Source organism: Lissotriton vulgaris, chromosome 9 (assembly GCF_964263255.1).
Source record: "Lissotriton vulgaris chromosome 9, aLisVul1.2, whole genome shotgun sequence".
NCBI lineage: Eukaryota > Metazoa > Chordata > Amphibia > Caudata > Salamandridae > Lissotriton > Lissotriton vulgaris.
Window position 1 is genome coordinate 210,708,622 of NC_141697.1, and position 27,958 is coordinate 210,736,579.

Here is a 27,958-nt window from a genome sequence, read left to right on the forward strand (position 1 = left end):
AAGGATTATAAGTCTTCTTTTTGAGAAATTAAAAAATATCTAAAAATATGAAGCTGTGATGCAACAGCAGAACAGATGAAAGATTTGTGAACATTGAATAAATAGAGTTGAACTCAACCACATGGATGCACATTTTTGTATATATTGAGTTTACAATATTGATGATTTTCGATTCTCCCAATGGAGTGCAGTTGGGTCCTCTGTTAAACTTAACAGCGTAAATGCCAATTCATCATTCACTACTCCCTTCAGGTCAGAGGGAGCAAACCCACCAGCACCCAAATGTTAAAACATCACCTGAAAACTACAGGAACACATTGAAAAGGACTACCAAGGAGTGCCACACAAACCCCACATTCTAACCTCTTTTTTGTGTTACCACTAATTTCAGCAAGCACAATACCATTAAACAAACTCGTCTTTTCAGTGCAATTTAGTTGGTGCCTACTTATTTCACCTCTCAGAGGATCTTATTTATGAGGCCATGAGTCAGTTTTGCGCTGCTGTTGCGTCAATTTTTTGTAACGCAATGGCAGCGTAAAACATGCCCCTGTTGCGTTCTATTAACAAAGTGACGCATCTAAGCAGATGTGTCACTTTGTAAATCCCTGCTCTACATTATACCTGCATCTGTAACTCCTGGCAACATAATGTGTCATACTGTAAATATGGCGCATCCGGCATGTCGCAAGGGCACAGTGAAAAGTGACGCCTCCCTGTTTTCACACAGGGTTGTGTCACTTTTCATAAATGAGGCCCAGAATGCCCAAAGATCACTCTTCTCCAGCTCTGAGACATCCGGACATGCGCAGCTTTTGGCACTCTACAAATTGTTGACTAATTCATCCAAGTTCTCATGGTAGAGAGTAATCTACAAAAATGTTTACTATATTTAACAGGTAGCCAGAAGCTTTTTTGTCTCTTAAGTTTAAGTTTAAGTTTAAATTATTTATAGAGCGCACGTCTACCAGCGGTTTCTTGGCGCTTGTCTCTGTGACAAATTTTTAGATGCATACATTTTGGTCTACGAAGAAGCTTCAAATGCCTTATTATTGAGGTTTATATTTTTTGTTACATATCTATTCAAAGTAATGTTCACGCACAAAGCTGTCCTGCATCAGAAGGAACTGCTGTGCTGAAGCAAGATTCATTCCTTATATATTGGTAAATGGCGTGTTGTTGTACCCCTTGAATCATTTTAAAATGTTACTGTTTAAGGCTTATTTGGTAATATTTTTTGTCGTTATTTAATTTTTCTTTAATCTTTGTTTAGTCTTGCATCATGCTAAAATTGTGTGCTGCCATGGAACAACTCTCAGCCACTTGCATGCTTCGTTCGTAAGAAATAAAACAAAAACAAATCAGGGATAAAAGAGGTCTCCCATCCACATGACCCCCTGTCTCTGACATATACATGTCACTCTTCTTAAAATCAGTTTAGATGTTCAAACTATTGTAATGTGCCTTCACTCCCAGCCCCTGGTTTGACTTCCTGCCAAATAGTTCTATCAAGATTCCTAAGACATTTCTGTTCTTAGTGCCACTGCAATAAATTCTCCTATATAATTACAGATAATTGAATTCCTGCCTGTACAATCTATAAAGTGCCATTTTGGTCTTTAGTAGAGAGTATAATTGCTCTCGGTATCAACATGCCTTTTCCTAGAACTAGATTTTATAAACCACCCGAGCAACTTCTTCCAGTGTTCCAAATACTGTAGGAAAGGTGATGCAGCGGGAGTCCCTTTAAAACGTGACAAGTCAACCATTGTGAAGTTCAGCTATATCAATCGTTTCGGTCAGATATGAATGTGCCTGCTCTGATTTCATGCATTACTCGTATGTACCCTTTTTGACTCAATGAAAAATTATGTAGTCAAAATGGCAACATAATACACAAGTTGTACATTTCAAGTACCCATTATGAACACTTTTCTCAGAACGATTCTGTATGCATTTACAGTGACAATTGCCGTGTAGGTGTTTTTATTCCCAATACAAATGCAAAAACATATGTGTGTGCGTAGGCATGGATTCGATTCTCCCCGAAGGGATAAACAATGCTTTGAAAAGTGGATGGGCAACAAACCTTTGAAAAAACGCATCATCTTTTCCTGTAACATCAACTTCTATCATACAGTTCACCCAATGATTTCCTTTTAAAAGTAACTGTAAAAAGTCCATTAGCTTGTGCAAGTACAAATAGTAATTAAAGAAATGTTATTTGCTAAGTGACTTGTGTGTTTGTAATAAACGTTTATTCATCCGGATACAGAAGGTCTATTGAGGATTCATTTGACCTATAAACTGCTTGAAACAGAGGAGTAAACATTTACATACAAGAAAGCTGCCTTTGCAATTTCGATTTTTTTTTTAAGTGTATTACAAAAAGTCTCAGCCCTCGGCCTTTAAGTCAATCGCATTTGCCAGTAAAATACCCCAACATATTGCTAATGGGGTAAAACGAAGCAACTGCACCTTTCTGCATGACATATTTGCATAGAAAACGGTTCAATTTCACATTTATTGGATACCAAATTTTCTCATACCCAAACCTCACAGATAGTTTTTAATTATGCAAATATAACAAACAAAGCAACCTCTGTGAAGCTTAGAATAAAACACCACAAAAGCAGAAGGCACAAAAAAACAGGCAAACCCAAAATTTAGTGGGAGAGAACGTACACTCCTTTCAAAGATTTACAACAGGTGAATTTTTAAAAACATTAAAGGAAAACGAGCAATTACTACTATGTAAACACTTAAAAATTATGGGGCATATTCTCAAGGACTTTTTGCTGATTTATCGACTTTAGCGCTGCAAAAGGGGTGCTAGAATTATCGTCCCATTCTCAAGCTGGTGCAGACTGCTGATACAGCCAGTTTTCCAGCAGTAGATAATAATATGCAGAGTAGGCGTTCCCTTGCATAAATACACAAAAACACCACTTCACAATACTCTCAACGACCAGCCAGATCTGTGATGCAATCCAAAAACAGGCAATAAGACACGTTAGCCGTAGGGATTTAACACCTGCCTTTTACTGGTGTTAAGCAGGATGACAACCTGCAGTGTGAAAGGGAGCCCAGACCAGAGCCACATCTGAAGAACAACACATGTCATGGAGCTACTCATCATGCAGCTCGGAGACGCCGGAGGGCCACAACTCCCACTGGCACCACCTAGGCAGCGCAGAACAAGACAGCGGATGTTCCTAAAATGCACCAGCCTCCGAGACTCAACTCCAGAGGATGCCATTGCCCACTAAAGGCTCAAAAGGACAACCATCCTCCACACCCTGAACATCATTGCCCACAGGCTGATTGCACCAACACAACGGACAACCAACATCCCTCCACAGACAAAGATGCTGGCTGTGCCACAGCTGTTGGCCTCTGGTACCTCCCAACCAACAACTGCCAGAGTTGGAGGAGTCTAACAGCCAGCCCTATCAAACTTCCTCACACATGTCTTGGATGTATGTCCACAAAAGGCAACAGCAGGCCCCTGGATCTGCACCACACGCTAGTTCAAATTCGTACAGTTCCTGTGCAACCAACCCCAATGCCAGCTGTTGCTTGACGCCTCCAAGATTGTAGTCACTGAAATGGGGGTGCACCAGGTCATGAAATCCAGTAGTCAACAGTAGTGAAACAACAGTTCTTTATTTCAAGAACATAAATCAACAATACGAAAAGCTCAGCCAACGCTTTCCATTACCAAGGGGGAACTTCATCAGGGCAACGTGTGGATTCAATTAAATGCATATGCTGCGGGAACTCCCCAATATAATTCTGAAAGTAAGTATTCAGAAACCTGTTGAATAAATTGTGCCAGTGGTAAAGCGTCCATATAGTCACAAACATAATCTGGTACAGATTATTGCACTTGGATAAATCGGAATGCTTACAGGTATGAATAATCCTGCATAAAATAAGTAACAGAAGTTTGTGTGGTCGTAACCTACGTAGTAAAGAAAAGGAAGGTTACGACCACACGAACTTCTGGTACGATCTTATTATGCAGGACGTATCATACCTGTAAGCATCACGGTTTGTCTCAGCTCAATACCCCTGCACCTTCACTTCCCCCACACTGCACAGGAACAGCTGTAGACCAAGCACGGGAACTAGTCCATGGCTGGCTTCCCACACGTCTTGGGGCAATTGACTGCACACATGTACTACTTGTGCCCCCTGCCAACACTGCACACAATCACTGCTACAGAAACCACACACATTCCATCGATGTGCAGGCAAAACTGGACCACTGGGCCCTGTTCAGCAATGTTGTCGTATACTTCCCAGGCAGTGTGCATGATTCCTAAATCTTCCGCAAGTCCATCACCAACCAGCGCTTTGAGGGTGGCACCTATGGAAATGTACTGCTCGTTGGTAAGTACCAACTGAACACACCACACACCTAAACTCCACAATCATACAACTCACGGCTGTGGGAATGAACATGTTACAAAATCACTTACTACATGCTAATCAACATGCCCAACTTCCAGACACGACTACACAAACTGTGGTAACCGTGGCCAGCCATGTAGAGAAACCATCCACAGCATGGCACCTCTGCCACACAATTGCAGAATGTGAGGAGAGGTGTGAACAAAGTATGTGCGAAGGAGGCAAGTGACCCATCAAAGAGAATGTATAAAACGCCAAGTGTGGCAGTGATGTGCTGACAGACTTCAGTATGCAGAGCACAGACTTGTACATGCATGTGGACATATAATGCTGGTGTTTGTAGTGTTGTAGACAGTGGACGCAAACAGGTCATCTCAGGCAGTGGGGAAGATCTTGGACACGTAGCTTTGTCGTCATCCCCTGTAAGCGTGAGCAGAGTGGCCCAGGCCATCATATGTTGGGAATAAATAGCCCAGGGCTCTGGCCATGATCCAGTTCTGGGATGGCCACCAAAGTAATTACTACGTGTGTCTCTATTTCTGCCATATCTTGTCCATAGGCCTACACACACGAGGCCGAGCACCTTCAACTGCCAGATTTAGACTGAAGATGAGGCGTCTACGTCCCCAGCCAACTTGCGAACATATTGTTATTGCATGCAGGGTCATGTCTGCCAGGGCAGCGCCCCCCACAAGCCATAAGGCAGCCTCCCTGACTGGTGGTACCTGTGTGATCCTGTGTGCCTGTTGCGCCCCAGCCCTGGTCCCCAGACCCATCTGCAGCAAAGCGATGACTGACTGCCCCTGCGCACCCAGGCCTCTATGCTCACCTGTCGCCACTGGCTTGTCTCCAGGAGGGCTCACCACATGCCAGTGAAACCTCCTCAGCCGATCGCTGGATTCTGCGCCACAGGCCCCCAGCGCACCCTGCGGCACCGCACCGTGGAGTCATGTGTGTGCTGACTGCTGCCTTCGGTGTACACTGTGGTCCAGCAGGGCTCTCAATTCAAATTGAATCTTGATAGGCAGGACAGTGTATAGATAGTTAAGACAAACAGGGTGACCCTGTGTCCCTCAGAACCTGGGTAATTAGAAGTTTTAGAAAAAGTTGTTCTGTCAGGTCGAGCAAGCATAAGTTAAGGTTACAAGTAATGCAATCAAAAAGATAGGTTCTCAAACACACAATTCTTCAATGCAAGTGCTCTTATTGAATAAGACCTGCGATAGATCAGGTTTGATTAAAGTGTTTATCAGAATTACTTCATTCAATGATAAGTATTACAATTGTTACAATGGTAGACTGTCAAGTGCAATCAAGTACAAAACATAAGGGTGCCTATGGGTGACTGTTGTGCATGGTGATCAAGTGGTGAGCAATATATACAGTGTAAACATTTTTCCATATACAGGTGTTTTTAAAAAACAACAAGGCCAGAGGTTGATTGCAATCCAGGAGTTTCTATCTTTCCTACTACAGAAACCTGGTGTCACTGGACCCAGAAAAAGCCTTGTCGTTTTGACCCTGTAGTGCCTCAATTGGTGGTCACACCGGGTCTTCTTCAAGACAGATAGAGATGCGGGGGATGATTGTGTGTGGACAGTCCTTACATTCTGCATTCATGCACCCGATGTATGAGATCCCGTTCCATCCATCCGCCTTCTGACATATCCAGATCTAATTACGAGTGAAGGATTCTCTCCTACTGACATTTGGCTATTGCGCCTCACTGAATCATCCGCAGCTTCGTCCTCTGATGTATCATGTGCCTCACAAGTGGGTGGTGTTGTTTAGTCTGCATCAGTGTGTGGCAGTGACACATCAGGGGCTGGAGGTGGAATGCCTGCCACACTGTGTGACACTGACACTTCAGGGGGCGGAGATGTGGATGGAGTGGTAGCAGCAGCATTCATCCGTGCCAGGCCTTGTGGCAGCAATAGATAAACAAAAAGAGGAGTACCACCATAAAGAATCAAGAGAACTCCTAATGGGGTGTGTGACTGACAAAAGGAAAGAATTTATCCTTTTGTTAAAAACCCCTCACTCACCAGCCTAGTGGTGACATGCTTCATCATCGGGGCCCACCCTGGCAGCCTAGCATCACCAGGGTGTGCTACAACACCTGAAATACAGTGGAGCGGGTTGTGAGTGTTAATGCAAAAAAAGGTGTGTTAAAAAGTGTCCTGGTTTAACTTAGTGGGAAGAAAAATTTTATTTACAAGCAACTGGACAATATTAAAAAAGTGGCAAGATACTATGAGGGTAGTTATGGCCAAAAGTATCTCTGTATGTGTACTGGTCTACATGTTTCAACCTTAGATGGAATGTGCCAGGTTTTCGTCAGGACCAAAAACAAGGAAGTGGATCGTCTGGGGCCCCTAAAAGGCGCACCCAATCCTAATTCCTTGTGACCCAGTTAGCAAAACTCGCTAATGGTGAAAAGCTCTAGCCTCAGTGGGCGAGTGTGTGTAATAAAAATCAAAAAGACCTGTGAGGAAGAAAGAGAGAAACGAACATCCATCAGACGTGATCAATATTACATGCCTGTTACGTTGTGCAGTATCGTGTTTCTGTGTCTTCATGCTTCATGCCACTCTCATTAGGAATTTGTGTATGTATCTGCGTGATATAGTCGTGCTGTTCTTAGGCCCACTAGGGGCATGCAATTTTGCCAACTCACGCATACTTATCAAAAGGTGCGTGCTCAGTGGCATACCCTACTTTTATTCCAATCTCGCGCACTCTTAGTAATTATAGTGGCGTGATATCTAACTCTCAAAAGATAAAGAGGGAGCTACCCTTTTGACAGGAAAAGGATTGGGTCAACAATCTTATGAAAACAATACATGAAATGAAATTGAACAAATGAATGAAACTTTTAATTTTTGTATATGCAATGTTTTCATGCTATCTTGTGTGCTGATACATATTAAGTTGTAAATTTGGTAACCTACGCAATATTTAAATCCCTCTCCCTGATGCAAACGTCCCCCATGGGAATCCAGCATCACTAATCATTTGCCAAACTCAGGAGAAGGAGTTTTTTGTTTTCATGAGAGTGACATCTAACTAAGCATGGGCGAATTTTGCGAATTCACGATCCGCGAATTTGCGGATTTGCGAATTCGCGATTCGCAAAATTCGCGAATTTGCGGATTTTTGTTTTTTGCGTGTTCGCTGGGTTTTTTGCGTCTTCGCTGGGTTTTTTGCGTGTTCGCGGGGCTTTTTGCATCTTCGTGAGCTGCTTGCATAGCGAAGTTACCCATGCAGTTGTTTATGGGAGAGGGAGAGAGAGATGGATAGATAGATAGATAGATAGATAGATAGATAGATAGATAGATAGATAGATAGATAGATAGATAGATAGATAGAAAGAGAGAGAAAGAGAGGGAAAGAGATAGGGAGAGAGAGAACGAGAGAAAGAAAGAGAGGCCGGATTTCTGAAGGGCCAGACAAGGGAACAATGTCCAATGGGAGGAGGAAGACCCAGTGGGCAGCTACACCAGGAGCAAAGCGGTGATGAACAAGGCAGGACCAAGCAATGCGAGGAGCTAGTAATTAACCTATCATCAAGGGCGCTCACCGAGACGGAGGCGAGGGTCCTTAACAAGGGACTTGGCTTTGTCCCAACAGCGGCTCTGGACAAATTCAAGCTGCATTGTGAACTGGCATCATTTTTCAGAAAACTCAGACTCAAGGCATTTTTTGAGAAACATAACATTGATGCCACAGATGAAGTACCCAATGAGACTGGACTAAGAATCAAGTCCACATTCGTACCACCAACTCACACAACTCCAGTAGAAATTAACACCTTTGAGCAAGCATTGTTCAATGACATTGAATCAATGACAGTAACCAAGCTATTTCAGAATAACAGCAGAGCAGAAAAACAACGCCATATCAGATCTAAAATCAGACAACACCATCATAATCAAACCAGCAGACAAAGGCGGAGGCCTTGTACTAATGGACAAATCTGATTACAACATGGAATGCAGGAGACTACTAGGAGATGCCAAGAACTACCAGCCTCTCCAATCTGACCCCACAGAAGACCTTTGTATTGAAATCACACAACTTGTGGACACAGCAGAAGCCGCAGGCAAGATTTACAAACAGGAGGCAGACTACCTGTGCAAATCGGAAGGCAAAATCCCATATTTCTACGTGGTCCCCATAATGCACAAAGGAAAAATCCCCCCATCAGGAAGACTTATCGTATCGGGGATAGGCTCACTGTTAGAACCACTATCTAGGTTCTGTGACTTCTTTCTCAAGACCATAGTACAGGGTACTTCAACATACCTAAAAGATACCAAAGCCTACTTGTACTCCTAGATAACATCAAAATGGAGGATGACACCATCCTTGTGAGCTTTGATATCGAAAGCCTCTATACAAGCATACCACAGGATGCCACCATAACTGTCCTCAAAAAACTCTGGAAGAAACCAATCTAAGCAATTTATATTGGAATGTGCCACGCTTGCCCTCAAGAGAAATTATTTTGAATATGGAGGATCACTATACCTCCAGACCGGGGGCACATCCATGGGCAGTGTTTTGTTTTTGCCCCCAGTGTGGCAGGGCTCTACGTGTATGATTTTGAGCGGAAATACATTCTATCAAGTGACAATCCCGATGCTACCCATATCAAATTCTGGCGTAGATGCATAGATGATATCTTGGCAATCTGGCAAGGCCCACAAGAGACACTCATGGAATTCATAAGTTGGATCAATACCTGTGATCCACACTGCTATGACAGGCACAAGATGATCTTTCTGGACATTGAGATCAGCAGGGAAGAGGAACTCCTGATGACGAATACCCACTTCAAGCCCACAGCCAAAAACAACCTATTAAGGTACGAAAGCTATCATCCTCGTCCGCTCAGGGAAGACCTCCCCTATGGACAATACCTCCAACTATGCAGGAATTGTAGCAAACTGACAGACTACAAAAACCAAGCTGAGGATCTCACCAAAAAACTGAAACAACGGGGGTACCCTTCCCAAATTGCAAACAAATGGCAGAAAAGGGCAATAAGTCAGCCCAGAGATGCCCTACTTGAAGAAAAGATAGAGGAACATGGTACAACACCACTCACATGCGTTACCACCTATAACACAATATCCAATCAAGTGATCAGAAGCATAAATAAGCACTGGTTTATACTCAATTCTGGAAACTTTCAATGGGATAAACCTCTATTTTCATACAGAAAAGCGCAGAGCCTTAAAGATAGCCTAGTAAATACCAGACCCAAGACAACAACTACCAATGCAAATCCCAGTATCACACAAATCTGGGGGCTCCCCCCCGTTACAGGACACTCCAAGTGTGGAGACTGCAGTGTATGCCACCTTACAGAAAACACCAAAACCCTCAACCTGGAAGAAGGCAAAACCTGGGAACAGCCATCACACACCAACTGTAACAGCAGCAAAGTGGTGTATATGATCAAATGCATGTGTGGCAAACCATATATAGGCATGACAACTCGCAAGGTAAAGCAACGTATCAGTGAACACCGGAGTAAGATTCGCTGCAAGAAAAACACCACAAGACTCACAGACCACTTCCTGGCGGCACATCATACAACCAATGATATGCAATGGGCAGTAATAGAACAAGTACAACCAGGTCCAAATTTACAGAACTGATTGTTTGAAAAGGAACAACGATGGATCTACAGGCTTTCGACACATAAGATAGGCCTGAATGACAATTTTCCTTGGGCCTCTGTTTTAAAATAACTAGTACCCAGGGATACCTACAAACCACTGAAGCCTGCCACCCTGAAGTAATGACTTTTATGTAATACGGTGTTATATCCTCACACATCCACCACTCTGAACCAGCCTGGCAAACTGGGTGGAGGTGACACCCGACGCCCTACAATATCCCACTCCGCATAATTCCATCGTTACAACCACATTGGTTGTTTGATCCGTCAAAAATGGCACTCCCATTACTTCTCAATATGACAGATCAACCTAAGCACTAATGCAATTCATTGACCACCAAACATCCGTTATGGTCAATCCATGGCATTACAATAGGCACAACAATATGTGCAGTCTGCGGCGCCAATACCTTCTTGCCAGACGCTTATAATTTACTAGCGCCGACTGTTGTCAAAATACCCTCTTGCCAGACGTTCATAATTTAATAGCGCTGACTGTTGTCAAATTATCTCCATCCATAAATATGCACACTTATTACAACGTTGCCATGTTCGCTTCAACGGTCCAACAATAACTTATGGATAATTCCTGTTAACGCTCCGCGTCATTCTGTGACCATCCCACAGCCACGGGCACGTTATCACAACCTTTTTTGGCCGAGTGCGGCACCCGTAGCATAATACAGACAACGGTTACCCTGGTAACGCCCACGTGACATGAACCCCGCCCACCCCGGAAGCTGGCTCCTGACATTAACACACACAGGCGCTCCGGCATTTGTAGCGGGGCAGCGGAGGAGAGATGTAGGTAACTGGCCTCTTCCATCACAACAAACTGTAAGTAAAGCAGACCTGCTTTTTAGTTTCTGAGACTCATCGCCATTACCGAGTCCAGAATCTACCGCGACACTCGACTGATCTTGATTGCCAACCATTTTTCGTAACAGTTGCCTCCATGTAATTTCAGAATACGTTTCATTAAGTGGTGATACCACTCCCTGCCATCCGATGCAACAGACACTAGAATAGGAGTAAGCCGCCTCCCTTCTACCAATATATATTTGTTTGTTTTCCGTATTTTATGTAAGTAAGTCCTTGTGTGTCCCTTGATTTTTACGGGTAAACTATTCACATCTAAAAAAAATCCTCGCAACCACAATAATAGGGATGTGAGAGTTAGATATCACGCCACTATAATTACTAAGAGTGCGCGAGATTGGAATAAAAGTAGTGTATGCCACTGAGCACGCACCTTTTGATAAGTATGCGTGAGTTGGCAAAATAGCATGCCCCTAGTGGGCCTAATAACAGCACGACTATATCACGCAGATACCAACACAAATTCCTAATGAGAGTGGCATGAAGCATGAAGACACAGAGACAAGATACTGCACAACGTAACAGGCATGTAATATTGATCACGTCTGATGGATGTTCGTTTCTCTCTTTCTTCCCCACAGGTCTTTTTGATTTTTATTACACACGCTCGCCCACTGAGGCTAGAGCTTTTCACCATTAGGGAGTTTTGCTAACTGGGTCACGAGGAATTAGGATTGGGTGCGTCTTTTAGGGGGCACAGACCGTCCACTTCCTTGTTTTTGGTCCTGACGAAAACCTGGCATATTCCATCTAAGGTTGAAATATGTAGACCAGTACACATACAGAGATACTTTTGGCCGAAACTACCCTCATAGTATCTCGCCACTTTTTTAATATTGTCCAGTTGCTTGTAAATAAAATGTATCTTCTCACTAAGTTAAACCAGGACAATTTTGAACACACCTTTTTTTGCACTTACATTCACAACCCGCTCCACTGTATTTCAGGTGTTGTAGCATACCCTGGTGACGCTAGGCTGCCAGGGTGGGCCCCGATGATGAAGCATGTCACCACTAGGCTGGTGAGTGAGGGGTTTTTAACAAAAGGATATTCTTTCCTTTTGTCAGTCACACACCCCATTAGAAAGTCTCTTGATTCTTTATGGTGGTGCTCCTCTCTTTGTTTATCTAGTCCTTTACCAGGGGAACAGGAGTACTCTCCTTTCACCTACGGTGAACACGATCCCTTGCTCTCCCCTTTGTTAGTCTGCATACTTGTGGCAGCAATGTCATGATGCCGGTCTGCAGGTCAGGGAAGAACCCAGCTACCCCTCACTGGTGTGCAGCCGCAACAGCCGTTCTTTCCGCCGATGTTCGCTCCATGTTCTCTATGATCCTCCACATGTGTCCCAACTCCAGACTGACATGAGCCACTTTGACTAGACATTTGTTCTTATCTCAGAGTCAGGACTCCAGCGATGTCAGCCATGGATCATCGGAGAGCATGGAGTGGACTGTGGGTGTCTGTTAGGGACTATGAGTGGTCCCTGATGAGACTTAGACATCCACATGTGGCATTTACTTTGGCTGCCATGAGGTCGAACCCCACCTGCACCTGTTCAGCCATCTTCTCCTGGCACCCCTACACACGGCATTGGAAGGCAATGTGTTGTTTGTGGGGGTCCTGGGAGGCAGCTGCGGTGGTGGGTACTTCCTGCTGTGTGGTCTGTGCAGGGGTGAGGTATCCTAGATGTAGCTGGTCTGCCCTGCTTCTGGAGGAGGGGTGCCAATGCCAGCCATGAGCTCTTGGAGGGCATCGTTGTCGTAGGTATGGAGGTTTTCTTCGTCATCAGTGAACAGATGTTCGTCTGCTCTGTAGCAGGTGTTGATTTTTCCTCTGCAATGTGAAGGGGTGATGCAGTTTAACATTGTGTTCAAATGTATGTTGACGCATTGTTCAAGTTTACATACAGACTGCATGACAATGTACATTGTGATTGTTAGGGTGGAGCTGCCTATTTGATGCGGGACAGTGGACATTTCAACAACATCACTGATGTGTGTTTGTACTTGTACATTATCATCTCACATTTCCCTGCTATGCCAAATGTAATTGGGCAGTTTCTACACACTAGCGGCACCAGTTGTGTCCTATTTTCTGTTGTGAATGTGTTGCCGTTTGTACCACATTGTTGTCAATGTTGAAGTGCTCTGCATGTTATGTGTGTGTGCTCCATTTTGGGAGAGTCACCCCTGGAGCTCTGATTTTGCTGCCCCTTATCCCTTCCAGGCGGTGTGCCTTTGACTTCTGTGCTTATACAGTGCTGAGATGTTGCATACTTGTGTACATTGGGCTTTTGGTAGGAGTTAGGAGTCTGGAGCATAGTTTGTCCACAGATGTGTTGTTGACGTCAGGGGTTGTTTGTGCACATTATGTGTCAGAGTGTGACCTGCACTCAGCCACCTTAGTGTCATGGCATGCAACATGTCATGATATATATAGACTACAGAAATGCAAATCGTCATGCAGTATCACTTGCATTGTCAGTGTTGCTCACAGACCTTCCGCTTTGCTGGGTTTGGCACATGTGCATGGGTTGGTTGTAAGATTTGTGATGTGTGGGAAGGGCCCTTCTGAGCACATAGTCGACAGGGGCCTACAAGCTGTTTCTAGGTGTGCGGCAGTGTGCCAAGGGGATAAGGGACATGATCCAGAGCATGTGTGCCATTGGGCCTATCTTGATCCATCCTCCCAGTACCTTGTTGTTACTCACCTTGTTGGTATTGTGTCAGGTCATGCTGAGCAGTTTCCGGTTCCCCAACTCCTGCCAGCATCTTCACACTGATGACTGTGGACAACGTTTCCTCTATCTCATCCAGCTCCTCCGGTGGTGCTGGACTCCCACCTGCAGTCTTCATTGTTGCTGAGTTTCTGCTTGGTTTTGCGCTTCACATCATACCAGCGCCTCTTGAGCTCTTCCATTGTCCTCCTCAGCACTCCGACTACATTCACCTTGTCCAAGATGGACTGCCAAATTACATTTTTTGTTGCCAAGGACACAGTGGAGGTGACAAACAGTAGTTGATGGTGTTCTATCATCTCCATTATCAGGATCCTGTTTTCCTGTGGACTGAACCACATCTTCCTCGTCTTCTTCTCCTTGCCCTTTCCGGACCCTGAGGTCCCAGGCTGGTCCTCCGTGGGCTTGTGGGGTTCTTGTTGCCATCTGTACTTGCTCTGGGATACTTCCATTGTGCTTCACAGTTTTTTTTCTCTTCTTCGTTATCGCAGATTTTTTTTATCGCGGTTGGGCCCATCGCAACTTTTTCATGTTCGGGTTTAAATTTTTATCGCAGTCCTGGTGATTTTATTGCAGACATTTGATGTGTTATCTGGACACTATTGCATGCTACTGCTGTGTTGTGAATAGGTCGTTAACACAGAGTTATTTTCCGGTGATAGATGGCGATATGAAACATTGCGTTAACCTATTTTGGCGATGATTATTGCACGTTCTTGACAATATCCCCCTAAATGTTGTACGGTCAGTTAATGCAAATTGTGAAAATGTGAATGTAATATTGCAATATTACAGATGGTCCAGTGAAATTTATGTTATGCAGCACCTTTTACTTACATTCGTAAGCACAAATATAATTATTGATTTAGCCCATTTAAATATATATTGCATTACATCTGTACTACTTTTTATCTGGATTATATCTGACGAATACTGGTATTTGTTCACATTGACGTTCTTGCAAAGACAACAACGGGAAAAATTATTTCCCACACTACATCAATGAATACCACCCCTTCCTGTTGGAATATATTCAGATAACCAGTTTTCCATGTCGAGTAATTTCCAATCAAAATATGCCTATTTTGATAAGTTAAAAGATAAGTTTGACATTTGTTGCCAAAAGCTTATACAGCCATGAGCAATGTGCAAAGTTCCACTTAAGCACTGCAGCCAGATCAGTAAAGATAACTTGTAATCCCCAAGCCTCTGCAGTGTATGAGAAACAGCCTGCATTACTGCTGCTTTTATCAAAGACTCTTGGAGCTATTCTCAAATTTAACTTACACTTGTGAGTAATTTACATGTGTAACTTTAGACTCAAATTTTGTGAATAGCCCAAAGTAGTTAAGTTACTACCAAGTCTAGACTTAAATGTCCCCATTCCATAAAAAAGGGTGGGGATGACACATTTATAAAAGCAAAGTATTAGTGCCAAACAGGAGCAGTTGTAAGCCCATCACCACACATGACCAACCATAGATACTCCAACACCCTCACATACAAAATAACAGAGGTAAGGACCTACATATACCTCCATAGTAAATAATGAATACTTACATTCAATTTTTAAATAGTTGTAGCATATTGTAATAATATTTTATCAAATAAAAAATAATGTTTTGTAATTTATATCACATATAAAGAAATTAGATGTATGTTAACTACACTTTGAATAATTAATAATACATAATAAACATATATAAATGCAATTTACATGAACATTTAACATAAAAATGTTGTTAGTTTTTTTCCCAAGTTTATTTAAATAAATAAAACATTCTGAAAGGCATTTAACAGAGCGAAAATGTTATAGAGCCTCCTGTTGCAAAACGTAGCATGGAGCGATAGTGGCAGTTGGCTGGTCTTTTTTTAATCCACTCCCTGTTGGAGAAGCAGTGAGCAATATATATTTAGCTCACTTTTTGGTGGGTGTACCCTATTACAAACATTGGGGAGTCAGAGAAATGCGATGTCTAAATCAGTAGCTCAGGGCAGGACCCCAGCTACAAAGACATGATTAAATATGGCACTGATGCATCTTCTTCTAAAAGAAGAAAGGAAAAGGACAAGCAGGAATTAAAAAAAGGAAGACTGGTTACAAGAGAACTTGGAGAAGAAGCCTCAACTATTCTACACAAAGGGTTATGGAAAGAAGTAAATGGAGGAAAACTAGAAAAAGTTTAAAATGAACTAAAGAAAATTACATGTAAAGCTGGAAGAACAATTGAATATGTCTATGGATGGAAAACAGTATGTGTTTAGTGTTAGTTAGTGTTAGTGTTTAGCACTAGATTCACGGATCAGAATACAAAAAGCAGACAAGGGAGGAGCCATCGTCATAATGGATAGGGTTTTTTACACCCAAAAGGTTAAAGAACACATCAAGGATTCTACTACCTAATTGGTATTAGATCAAGACCCCACAAACCAGCTCAATTCAACTTAGGATAATATTCTGAATAAAGACTTGGAAATAGGATGGATTACCAACACAACACAATCCTATCTAACAGAAAGCAATCCTATAAGACCTGGATTCTATATGTTACCAAAGATCCACAAAGACCTCTAGGTCAGTATATTGATCCATTTTTGCAACCTTTTTTTCAGCAATGGGTATCATATGTTAAAGATACTACTCATTTTTTTCAAAAACTGGGAGCAGTGATTTTAGACAAAGAGGTGATTCTGTGTACACTGGATGTCAAAGCGCTGTACACATCAATTCCACACCATAGTGGAATGGAAGCGGTCGAATGGGCTTTATTAAAACAGTCAGCCATAGGAGCCGACAAAGTGTTCATAATGGAGATGTTGCATTTCTGTCTCCATCACAATTATTTTGAATGGGACAAATAGTACTATTTACAATTGAAGAGTACGTCCATGGGATTTGCTGGCGCCCCAGCATAAGCTAATGCCTACATGTCATAATTCGAAGAGACATATTGTAACGGGGTCCCCCTGGGGAACACCGCCGCAGGGCACGAACTGACCCAATGTGACCCCCCCTCTTCTTTCCACAGCCCACGCAGTATTCGGAGTGGTACAGCCCCGACTCCTACAGTTGTGACGAGGAAGACGTATGGCCCTTTAACCAGCCCGGAGGTGTAGAAGAGGCGGAGTCTCCCAGGTGGATAAAGGAGGAGAACGCCCAACCCCAGGTGTGTCTATACACCGGAGGAGCGGTCAGAGTGGAGAGGAGCGGAGTGGCGGGAAGCAGCGTGGAGGAGCGGAGAGAAGAAGGACGAGAAAGCGGAGAAGAGGAGCGGAGGAGAGGAGGAAGCGGAGAGAGTGAGGACAAGCGGAGCGACAGCATCAGGAGGATCGACGAGACCCCTCGCTCTGAAGGAGAGCCGACAGATCAAGAGTGGACCTGGGAGCTGATCTCCGAGAGCAGGTCGGACCGAGCCTTGCAGGAGGAAGGAGACGTCGAGAAACCAGAGGAAGAACGGGGAACGCCTGGAGGCCAACACCACGCGTCGCCCAGCCGTACGCCAGGAGGGGTACGGCTCACGGAGGTACGTAAACGATTCCTGGGGTGGTTCACTGATAAAGCCCGACGACTTGCAGACAGGGGAGGGAGGAACCTGAGGGACGTCCCCAGGGGGGAAAGCACGAGCACTCGCCCTCCTCCTTGAAGTTAAACTAGCAGAGCAAGAGCACTGTACTACGTGTTCCCCTCACTACCCCAACCCTGTGTTTCCACCTGCATATCTGTGGCTCTATACTGATACTGGCCTATCTTTTCCTATCTCCCCTTCGGCATCGGCGTGGGCGGCCAGCACGGAGCCTCCAGATCCCCCTGAGCGGCGGAGCCCGTCCGGAGGAAAGAAGAGGGAACCCGTAAGAAACAGCACCGGGAGAGAAGCAGATCACCCCGGAGGTCCACAGTTCGAAAAACCTGTACAGATGCACTGTATGAGCAATTAAAAGCCAGAGTCACTAAAACACGTCTCCTGCCCATTTCTGGTCCCACAGTTACACATATATTTACAGTGGCAAAGAATGGACAGAAAATGTATTACTATATTGCAGGTACATATATGATAGTTTCCTTCTTTGGAGCGGCACCCAGGAGGCATTGGAAAGAAAGATCACTCAACTAGATACTTTTGATGAGTACATCCAATTACAAGCACCATCAATAACCAGTCATTACCTTTTCTAGATGTATTGGTCACAGTGGACAACAACAATATTCACCCGAAGTCTATCATAAGCTTATGGATAAGAATAATGCATTATCATTTCACATTTTCATCCTCAGAATTTGATTCACAACCTTCCATATTCCCAGTTTCTACTCGCCAAACGAATATTTTCATGAAGAAACCATTTTACAAAAGAACATCAGCATACAAATAATAGATATTTGTCAAAAGGTTATTCAGAGAAAATCTTGAATGCAGCCATCAAGAAGGTGGAAAGCAAGCCACGGTCAAGCCTTTTGGTGAATAAAATTAAACCTGGAATGACCAGACAAGTTTTTGTTTCTAAATATTCTATCAGCTCCAGAGTGTTGAAACGTATCATCAACAACAGATAGGAAATTTTACAAAATGAAGTGTATTTTAAAGGTTTATTCAAAGACAAACCATCATATGCATACACACATTCTAAAAAATTGAAGGAAATGTCGTCAGATAAACCCATCACAACTATCAAGGTATTCAAGGGCATACAGAAATGTCTCAACTGCGTACACTGTAACAACGTTATTTGTAGACACGGAATCCAGCATCCACACACAGGATAAATAATATAAAATAAGACTCAAACATAATGCTGACTGCAATTCAAAAATCTGATTTACGGTATAAAGTGTCAGTGCGGACTACTTTATGTAGGAAAAACTGAAAGAAAAAGAAAAACGCGAATTTTAGAACATAAAAGCACCATAAGAAATTGTAATATCAAAAGCAGTCTAGCAGTCCATTAGACGAAATCACGGCACACTGTAGAGCCACTAAAATTTCAGGTTATTGAATTGGTCGACCAATCACCAGTTAGAGATCTCACTAAAACTCTGTTACAAAGAGAGGTGTTTTGGATAAAAAACCTGGACACTCAAGACCAGAAGGAGATTAATGATAAAGTAGATTTAGGCTGCTTTTTGTGATCCCATCAATATGGATAGCGCAATAGGTGCAATAATTAATCAAGCATATGTATCATGAAAGTAGGGAGTTGTGTATATTCAATATTGAGTATGTTTTAACTCATGGTATTTGCCCTTTATGTCATTTTAAATTTCTGCACTTTTGTGATATCCATTTATTTTATCACTTTTCAGTTCATTTTTCGGTTGTTACTTTTTGTTTCTTTTTAATTTGGGTGCAGTAGGTAAGAGAGCCTGTACTCATGGACCCATGTTCTACATTTACAGCTAGATTCAAGAAAGAAAAATCGTCTCGCAAAGGGCCGGATTCTGCAAATCTGGCTCTTTGCGAGCGCAATTTTTGCATTTGGGATTCATCATCCCAAATGCAAAAATCGCTAATTGCAAAATCGCATATTTGCGAGGAATTGCATTTAAGGAATCTCTATTAGAGAGTCCTTAAATGCAATTCATTATCCATTTATTATTTGCGAATTCGCTATTTCTGGTCGCTATTTACCGCGAAGTGTAACTTCGTGGTAAATAGCGAAAACTTAGAAAAATGCACTTTAGTGCATTTTTCTAAGTGGCATGTTACATACACACACGTCCTTTGGACATGTGTGTGCGCAACATCAGGCTACATTTACATTTCAGGGGTGCAACAGGGTGTCCATTGGACACCCCTGCACCCTTGAAATCGCAAAATCAAAATGTGAATCGCTAATAGCGATTTGCACATTGATATGTCTTCCCATTCATTCCAATGAGCTTTTAGGCCTATAGGAATGAATGGGGAGTTATTCCTTATTTGCGATTAGCAATTAGCTAATCGCAAATAAGGAAGCTGTAGGAATCGCAATAAATATTGCGATTCCTACATGAATCCTGTTTTGCGAGTCTGTAATAGCGATTCCTTATTATTCGCTATTACAGACTCGCAAAACATGCCGATGATGAATCTGGCTGTTTGAGTTTTTATGATCCGGTGTTGTTTGTTTATTAATGCGCTTTGACGAGTATTGACCTGGTTATTTTTTTTAGTAGTTCTTCGTGGAGGAGTTTGATGTTTGAACTACGAGGTTGTTAATCCCTTTTCAGTCACGTTGACAGTGTCGATGGTCTTCGACGTCATAGACCGCCGGGTTTAATGGCGCAGTACCTGGAATGCGTAGCAGACGCATGGAGCACGGTTAGAGACCAGCGGGTTTCATTTAAGCATTCTCTATAGGTAAGAATTGTCATTGAAGAGGGACTTTGGATTTAGACGGTCTGGGATTGTAATGTAAGACTGATGTGTTCTTGTGGGCTTTATATATCTTGGAACCCGGCAGGAGATTGGCCATTGCACGTTGAAGGCAGCTTTACACGAGGTCAGTTTAAGTTTGGGAAATTTGAGGAGTGGGACTCGTTCGGTTCATTTTAAAATGCACGTTACTCTGACCTGGATTTTTTACACATTTTCAGTACGAGTCAAACTAAGAGGCTGGTCACAAGAAATACTACTGTCCTCTGTAAGTAGACTCATGGCAGAGACTTTTCTCGGGTTACATCACGGAACTTGGTAGCTAGTCGATTTCTTGGGCACTTTTTCTTTAAGTTTGAGCACTGTTATCTTTTATTTGTTTTTTACAGGGTCAAAGGGAAATATTGAATCTGTACATGACATCCATGATATATATGTGTTTTTGCATCTGAAATCCTTTCAATATCGAGGTTGTGTTATTAAGATTCATATGTTATTTCGAGTAAGACATTGTTCTTAACATCCTCCTTGCACATTTTATTGTATATATCTTGTTTGCATCCTTTATAGAAATCAATCCCCTGAGGAAGGGCCACGCCGGCCCGAAATGCATTGGGCACAGAAAAGAGACTTCTTCATGGGCCCCAACAAGAATGTTCCCTTTTGAAGTATAATGATGTTTCTGTGAATTACAACAGAATAAATGTTTGTTTTATTTGAAAAGAGAATTGGTGTAGAGCTTGATACACTTGGACAGAAAAAATAGTGAACTAATATGTTAAATGATTAGAATAATATTGAGGTAGCAAATGCTTATCAGTTACTGTGCGTAGAGGTCAAGCGTCAAGTCTTGAATTATGTTTGAGTACACACTGGTATGATCAGACAGCATGCCAGCCTCTGCAGCACGCTTTGTTTTTGTTTAAAACATTTTTAAAAGAAAGGTGTAAAAAAGGATTTAGGATTAGGAGTGCACCTTTACTCTAAAATATGTTTTTAGAATACAATATAGCCCATTGTGTGAGGACCAGAATAGTAAAACTGGTATTATGAATCAATCAGAGATTTGGCTGACAAGAATACAGTCTATGTCAGAGGAGGCAAGATGGCCGCTGAAGCGCTGTAGGAGTAAGTTGCACTCAGACCCCTCTCCGACCTATGCATAAACTCAGGCCTCAGATGGAGCTATGAGAGCAGTATGCAATCTATATTCTGGAGTCAGCAAGCAAGAAACATTAGATTGAGATCATTCCACGGCGGTGGAGCTGTTGGCATCACACGCATCCTTGTGAAGGCGAAATCATTGTATACCAAGTTCCTCAAGGCACTTATGGCAGAGATGGCGACTCGCGGCAAAGATAAACAGCAGCAACAACAGCCCATACCTAGCGGGGTAAACAAAGAGGTACTCCAGAAAGAAGCGGGAAGAACGGGTACTATCCCGAAAACGAAAGTGCCACCCGCTAACAAACGAACAACCCCTACAGTTTCTACGACAACTAAAGCCCAAATGCGCAAGTTGGAGAAAGCCAGCAAGAAAGAGAAAGGGATCGGCCAAGGCAAAGACACACGAGGCGCCAACATCACTCAAGCGACGCGGGACATATCGGAAAAGAAGAAGAACGATACCACTTACCGGCAGCCGTCGGTGTCAGAAGTATTCGGTGTTAAGGTTCCTCCAGAGGCGTCAGGATCTACTACGGCAACCCCGCTAAACACGGCAATCATGCCGCCCGTCGGATTAGGCCAGAACGTCCTCAAGGACGCAAGCGGAGGCGTTGCCAAGCAACCGGGAATCACGGAGCTCACGCTTCCTGCCGAACCCCGGGCAGTGGTTCAGGCAGACGGCGCTGAATGCGAGCTGATGCAGGGGAGGCAGGACGAAGGCTGGGACACAGCAAAAGAGGTGAGAGGCTGATGGCAGGGCAGGAATGTCGAATACAGGACAAATGCTAGAGGCCCTCATAGAGGTGGAGGCAGAAATGCGAGAGGAACAGGCTCAAGCTAAAAAAAAGATAATGCTACACTGGGAGAGGACACTGTGAGTCCTAGACTGCATAACAATGTGTCAGAGGTGGATTTTACAGAAAGGGTTGAGGGGGATTGGTTCTTCTCTGTCCCTGAAGAATCTGAATCAACGATGGCAAGCAGTGACGAGGAAAGGGACTCTTCGGACTCATGCTCGAGCACTGATGATAGTGGCAGCTCCAGGGGGAAAGGCACGCAAAAAAGGCGCAAAATGACATCCAGAAAGGCAGGCTCCCCCCTGAGCTCATATAAGGGTACACAAAAGAAACTTTTATGGGACTACTCTGCTACCTCCAATATGTATAAAGAAGATGGGCAAGAGTCTCAAAATGATGGAGGGAAACTAGATATAATGTTTGCCACACTAAAACAGATGCAAATGGAGGCTAGAGCTGAAAGTCGGAGGGCCAGGCATGATACTAAAAAAATCCAAGCGTCAATCAGGAAAATAAATAAAAAGTTTGAGGAAGTGGAGGAGAGAGTTATTGGAGTCGAAGAGCGAACTTGCAGATTAGAGGATGAGGTAACTGACTGGCAAGCATCTAGAGAAGAACAGACTAAGATTGTGGAGGACCTAAAATGGAAGGTGGAGGACGTGGAAAATCGCCAGAGGCGCAATAATGCCAGGCTTCTCGGAATTGAGGAAGGGTTGGAGGGGCAAGACCCCAGAGGTTTCGTCATCAAGTTGCTAAAGGGAGCCTTCCCGGAGGTGCCATGGAACTGGGAACAAGAAGTGCAGAGAGCCCATAGATTCACGCTTTTTGCAAGGAAAACCCACAAAGAGGATTCAGGGGCACTCCCAAGGGCCATGCTAGTATTCTTTGGCAACTTCCTTGCAAAGCAAGAACTAATGGAAAAAGCTAGGCCTGATTCTAGAAAGACGGTTGAAGGAATAACATTCTTTGCCAGACCTGACTTTTGTCATGTAACAGTGGAAAGGCGATGGAGGCTCAGGCAATTGATTACTGCATTTCAGACCCAAGGGGCAGAGGCTTATCTAATGTTCCCAGCAAAGTTAAAGGTTATCTCTGCGGGTCGAACAAGAATGTTTTTTTCTGAGATAAAAGCAGGAGAATTTCTGGCAGAGTTAAAAGAGCAAGGGGGAGCCAGAAGGAAATAGGTAGAAAAAGGGGGCAGAAGGAACATAAGAAGATATATAATGAAAGTATAATTGATGGATAACTTAATGAGCCTGACAGTTAAGAACATCATTAGGCAAGAGGGGAGGAGAGGGGAGCGACGCTACAACGTTCAGTGGACACGCATAGGTCAGGAGTGACCTATTTGCCTGTCACAGGGGGGGTGGGGCAGCAGCTTGGGAGGGGGGGGATAAATGGGGGGGGTGGTGGAAGGGACGGAGACATTGGTGAAGGTTGGTGGTGTAACATAGTACAGATTTGTGACGTATACAAGGAAGTAGAAAGAAAATGTACAGTTAAAGTCAAAATAGTAGTTCAAGAGCTGTTAAGAGCAAAACTGGAGTCATGGCAGTTAGGATAATTACGATCAATATCTGTGGTTTAAATAACGGGGAGAAAAGACAGAAGCTTTCTGCATTGTTACGTTTTTGGAGAATTGATATAATTTGCTTACAGCAAACACATATAGCAGTTAAAGACAAATTTATTTTGGATCAAATGGGATTTGAAGTTCTTGCTTATACGGGACAAGAAGGGAGAAACAAGGGGGTAGCAGTTCTGGCTAGAAAAGGTGTTGTAAAAGTTAAAAAGAAAAAGGAGGATCATGAAGGGAGATGGGTAATGTTAGATATAGAAACTGTCGCAGGAAGATGTACACTGTCCTCACTGTATGGTTCAAATGAGGATGAACCTGAATTATTCGAATTCATTGATAATGAATTAGCATTGTGGCCAGAGCCTGTGATTTGTTGTGGGGATTTTAATATTAATGGATTGAACGGCCTAACAGACATGAAGGGGGGCAGATACCAAGGGAGGAAAAAGAAGGTGCTCAAAGCGGTACAAAACTTTGTTCAACATAATGCGTTGATGGACACGTGGGCGGAATTAAACCCTTTAGGTACAGGTAGTACTTTCTATTCAGCTCCACATCAAACAATAGCCAGATTGGATTATTTTTTTATCTCTAGTTCACTGGTAAGCAGAGCTAAAATAGAATGTATCCCTAGAATAATGTCAGACCACAACCCGCTGGTCCTAAGCTTATCAGTGCCCCAAAAGACGGAAAGGATAAACTCGACATGGACATTTGAGCGAGGGCTGTTGAAAGAGGAGGAGTATATTATAAGAATGCAAGAATGGATAACTCAATTTTGGGACATGAATAGGTATTCAGCTTCAGCAGACATGGTGTGGGATAGCTTTAAAGCAGGAGTGAGGGGAGAGACACTAAGTTACACTCTGGTAAGACGCAAAAAGGAAAAGGAGAAGGTGGAAGAGGAGATCAGAACTCTGATGGGTTTAGAAAAAATGGTAGTAGATATAATAGGCAGACAAGATTCCATCGAACAGATCCTGGTGGCTTTGGAAGTACAGAAGGCAGAAACTGGTGTTACTCTGGCACAGAAAACAGCAAGGAATTATTTAGCAAAAAAAGAGAAATGCTTTGAATTTAATGAGAGGGTCGGCCACTTACTCGCAGTTAGGACTAGACAAACTCTAGCAGCAGGAGAGATAAAAGAAATCAAGGATTGTACTGGGGCAATTGTCGATAAAGTGGAGGAGGTACAGGAGGTATTCAGAAGGTTCTTCGAGGTGTTATATGAACAAGATATAAACAACGGAAATATAGAGGCAGAAAGTATGGAATATCTCATGCAAGGACCACAGGATGGGTTGAGTATAGAAGAAAGGGACAAGCTAGATGCACAATTAACAGTTCAGGAGAAAAGAGATGCGACGTTTAGCTTACCATCCGGCCAAGCAACTGGACAAGACCAGATCCCCGTAGAATTTTATAAAACCTTTTGGGATGTGCTAGCTAAGGATATTTGGGCAATTTGCTGTTTGGCACAGGGGGGCAGAATAGTTCCTCAATCTTGGGCGGGTGCGGATATAATAGTGATCTTGAAAAAGGACAAGTCTCCAACGGAACCAGGCTCCTATAGGCCGATCACATTGCTCAATACCGACGCAAAAATATTCTCCAAAGCACTGGCTAATAGACTGAGTAAGGTAATAGAAAGAGTGGTTTCTCCAACACAACATGGCTTCATACCCGGCAAAGGAACTACCCAACACACTAGACAGCTGATCACTATTCTAGACGCAGCAGAGGTCTCAGGAGACCCTGTCGCGGCTATTTTCCTGGATGCCGAAAAGGCTTTTGACGGGGTCTCCTGGGCATACTTATGGAAGGCTATGGAGTGGGCAGGTATAGGTAAAGGATACATAACTGCAATCCAGGCACTTTATAAACATCCCAGTGCTAGGATACGTATTAATAGATCCTATTCCAATGCGGTACAGATTCGACGGGGGACTAGGCAGGGATGCCCAGCCTCACCTCTACTGTTTGCGATATATTTGGATCCTTTTTTAAGAAGACTTACACAAAATATTAAGATTACTCCAGTTACATTGCATGAGAAAGAATACAAATTATTCGCTTATGCAGATGATGTGGCTGTTATAACACCGACACCAGAGGATTCATTGATTGAAATAGAACAGGAGGCAAGGAAATTCGGCGAGGTGTCCGGATACCTAATAAACAGAGGAAAGACACAAGTAGTACAGAACAGATACACTACGTTTGCAGACATAAGAGTAGTTCCAGAAACAAGGTATTTGGGAGTTAGGGTGACTGCAGAGTTAGAGAAACTAGTGGAGATAAATATGGAACCATTGCTAGGAAAGGTTAAAAGTAACATGGAGAGGGTTAATAACTTACACTTGACTCTTATGGGTCGAATCAATTTTATTAAAATGGTTACCTTTCCAAAATTTTTATATTTGTTCAGAGCAATTCCCTTATACTTTGAAGGCATATGGTTCAACAGAATAGAATCAACAGTAAATAAATTAATTTGGGCACAGGGGAAGACACGTAGGGCATACAGTTTTTTGACATTATCACGTGAGAGGGGAGGTTGGGGGGCACCTGATTTTAAAACTTACTATTGGGCAACAGCTCTACAATACTCTAAAGGGATATTAGGTGGTAGCGATCAACAGGATGAAAGAGCATGTCCAGCGAATGTTTATGAAGCACTCTTGGGGAAGGCGGCAGAGAATGCCTTAGTAACAACTGTGGACTACGCCTACTTCAAACACACAAGGTTTAAGACTTTGAGCGCAATATATAAAGTTTGGAGGGCAATAAAGAAAAAACTGGGACTGGGAAGATATAACAGATATCTGAGGCTCTATATGAATAATGATCTTCCATCAGAAATCTTTCGGGATACAGTCATGAAAGAGTGGGATGGAAACGGGATCAAGAAATTGGGAGACTTATTGGATATAAGAGCAATCAATCAATCAATGACATTTATAGAGTGCACTACCTACCCGTAGGGTCTCAAGGCGCTTGGGGGGGGGGGTGCCTTTAAGAGGAGGGTTCTTAATGTTCCAAGATATACAATATAGGTTTAAAATAGCTGGGAATAGCTTCTTTAAATACTTACAAGTGAGGAGTTACTTTCACACAAAACAGGGGGGAGCAGGAGGAATGACAAGCTGTAGGATAATGGATTATCTGGGAAGTAGTTTATTGTGCTCAATTAGGCACTTGTATGCAGAGCTACAGGTATACAAAACAGACGACAGAGAGAGATATAGTAACAAATGGGTCGAACAAGTGAGAGCTCGCCCTGAAGCCCTGCAAACCTCATTAGACCTTGGCCGAACTATCTTGTGATCAGCCACACTACAAACCCAACATTACAAAACAGTCTATTCATTATATCATACACCTGCTAGAATTGCCCAATGGGGGGGGACCACTGGAATAACTTGCCCACGCTGCAATTCAACAGGTGCTAACATTACTCACATGTTTTCACAATGCCCGCAACTGTACACTCTAAATTTGGCAATAGAGGAGTTTTTGGAAAAATCGTTGGGATTAAAAACTAAATTAACTGATGAACTGATAATATTGGGTACAAGTATAGGAGAAAATATTATGCATCCAGAATTTCTATTTATGGTTACAGCAGTATTTAGGATAATTGTTGCAAAAGCCTGGAAGGAGAAATCAGCACCGTCGTTTCAGATCTGGATGGCAAGATTACTTTCCACATATATTTTAGAGAGAGCCATATATGACAGAAAAGGCAGAAAGGCAAGAGCCTTGGGGGGTAGGATATGGCTTCCCATTGACCAATGGAAGGGCAGAAAGAGCTAAAAGTATGTTTCCTTGCTTTATTTCATTTGTGAAATTTGTATGGGCTACAATAAACTTTGATGTATTCTATCCATTTTTCTTTTCTTTTGCTCATTCTACTTTTACTCTGCTATTTGTATAATTTTCTAAAAACAAATCTGTACATGGTCAAAAAAAAATTTGTAATGGTAAAAATGTACTGGTTGTAACAGAAAAATTGTGGGGGGGAAAAAAAAAATCGAATAAAGATATTAAAAAAAAAAATAAAAAATGAATCAATCAGAGATTTGTAGAGCGCTCTTGTAATCAGTCCATTAGTCCAGACGTAGATTGAGTAAGATGGCCTATTAAGTAGTTATAATGAGCTGCCTTCCCGCTGATCAGCCCATACTCCAAGTGACACACAGACATCCAATATTCCACTGCATCACCACACACCAATATTCCACACCACACTCAAACTGGCTGATCAGCAGGTATAACACATCTCCCTTCTTTACCGGGAAAAGGAACACAGTGTGATTGACCAATGAAAAATACACATTC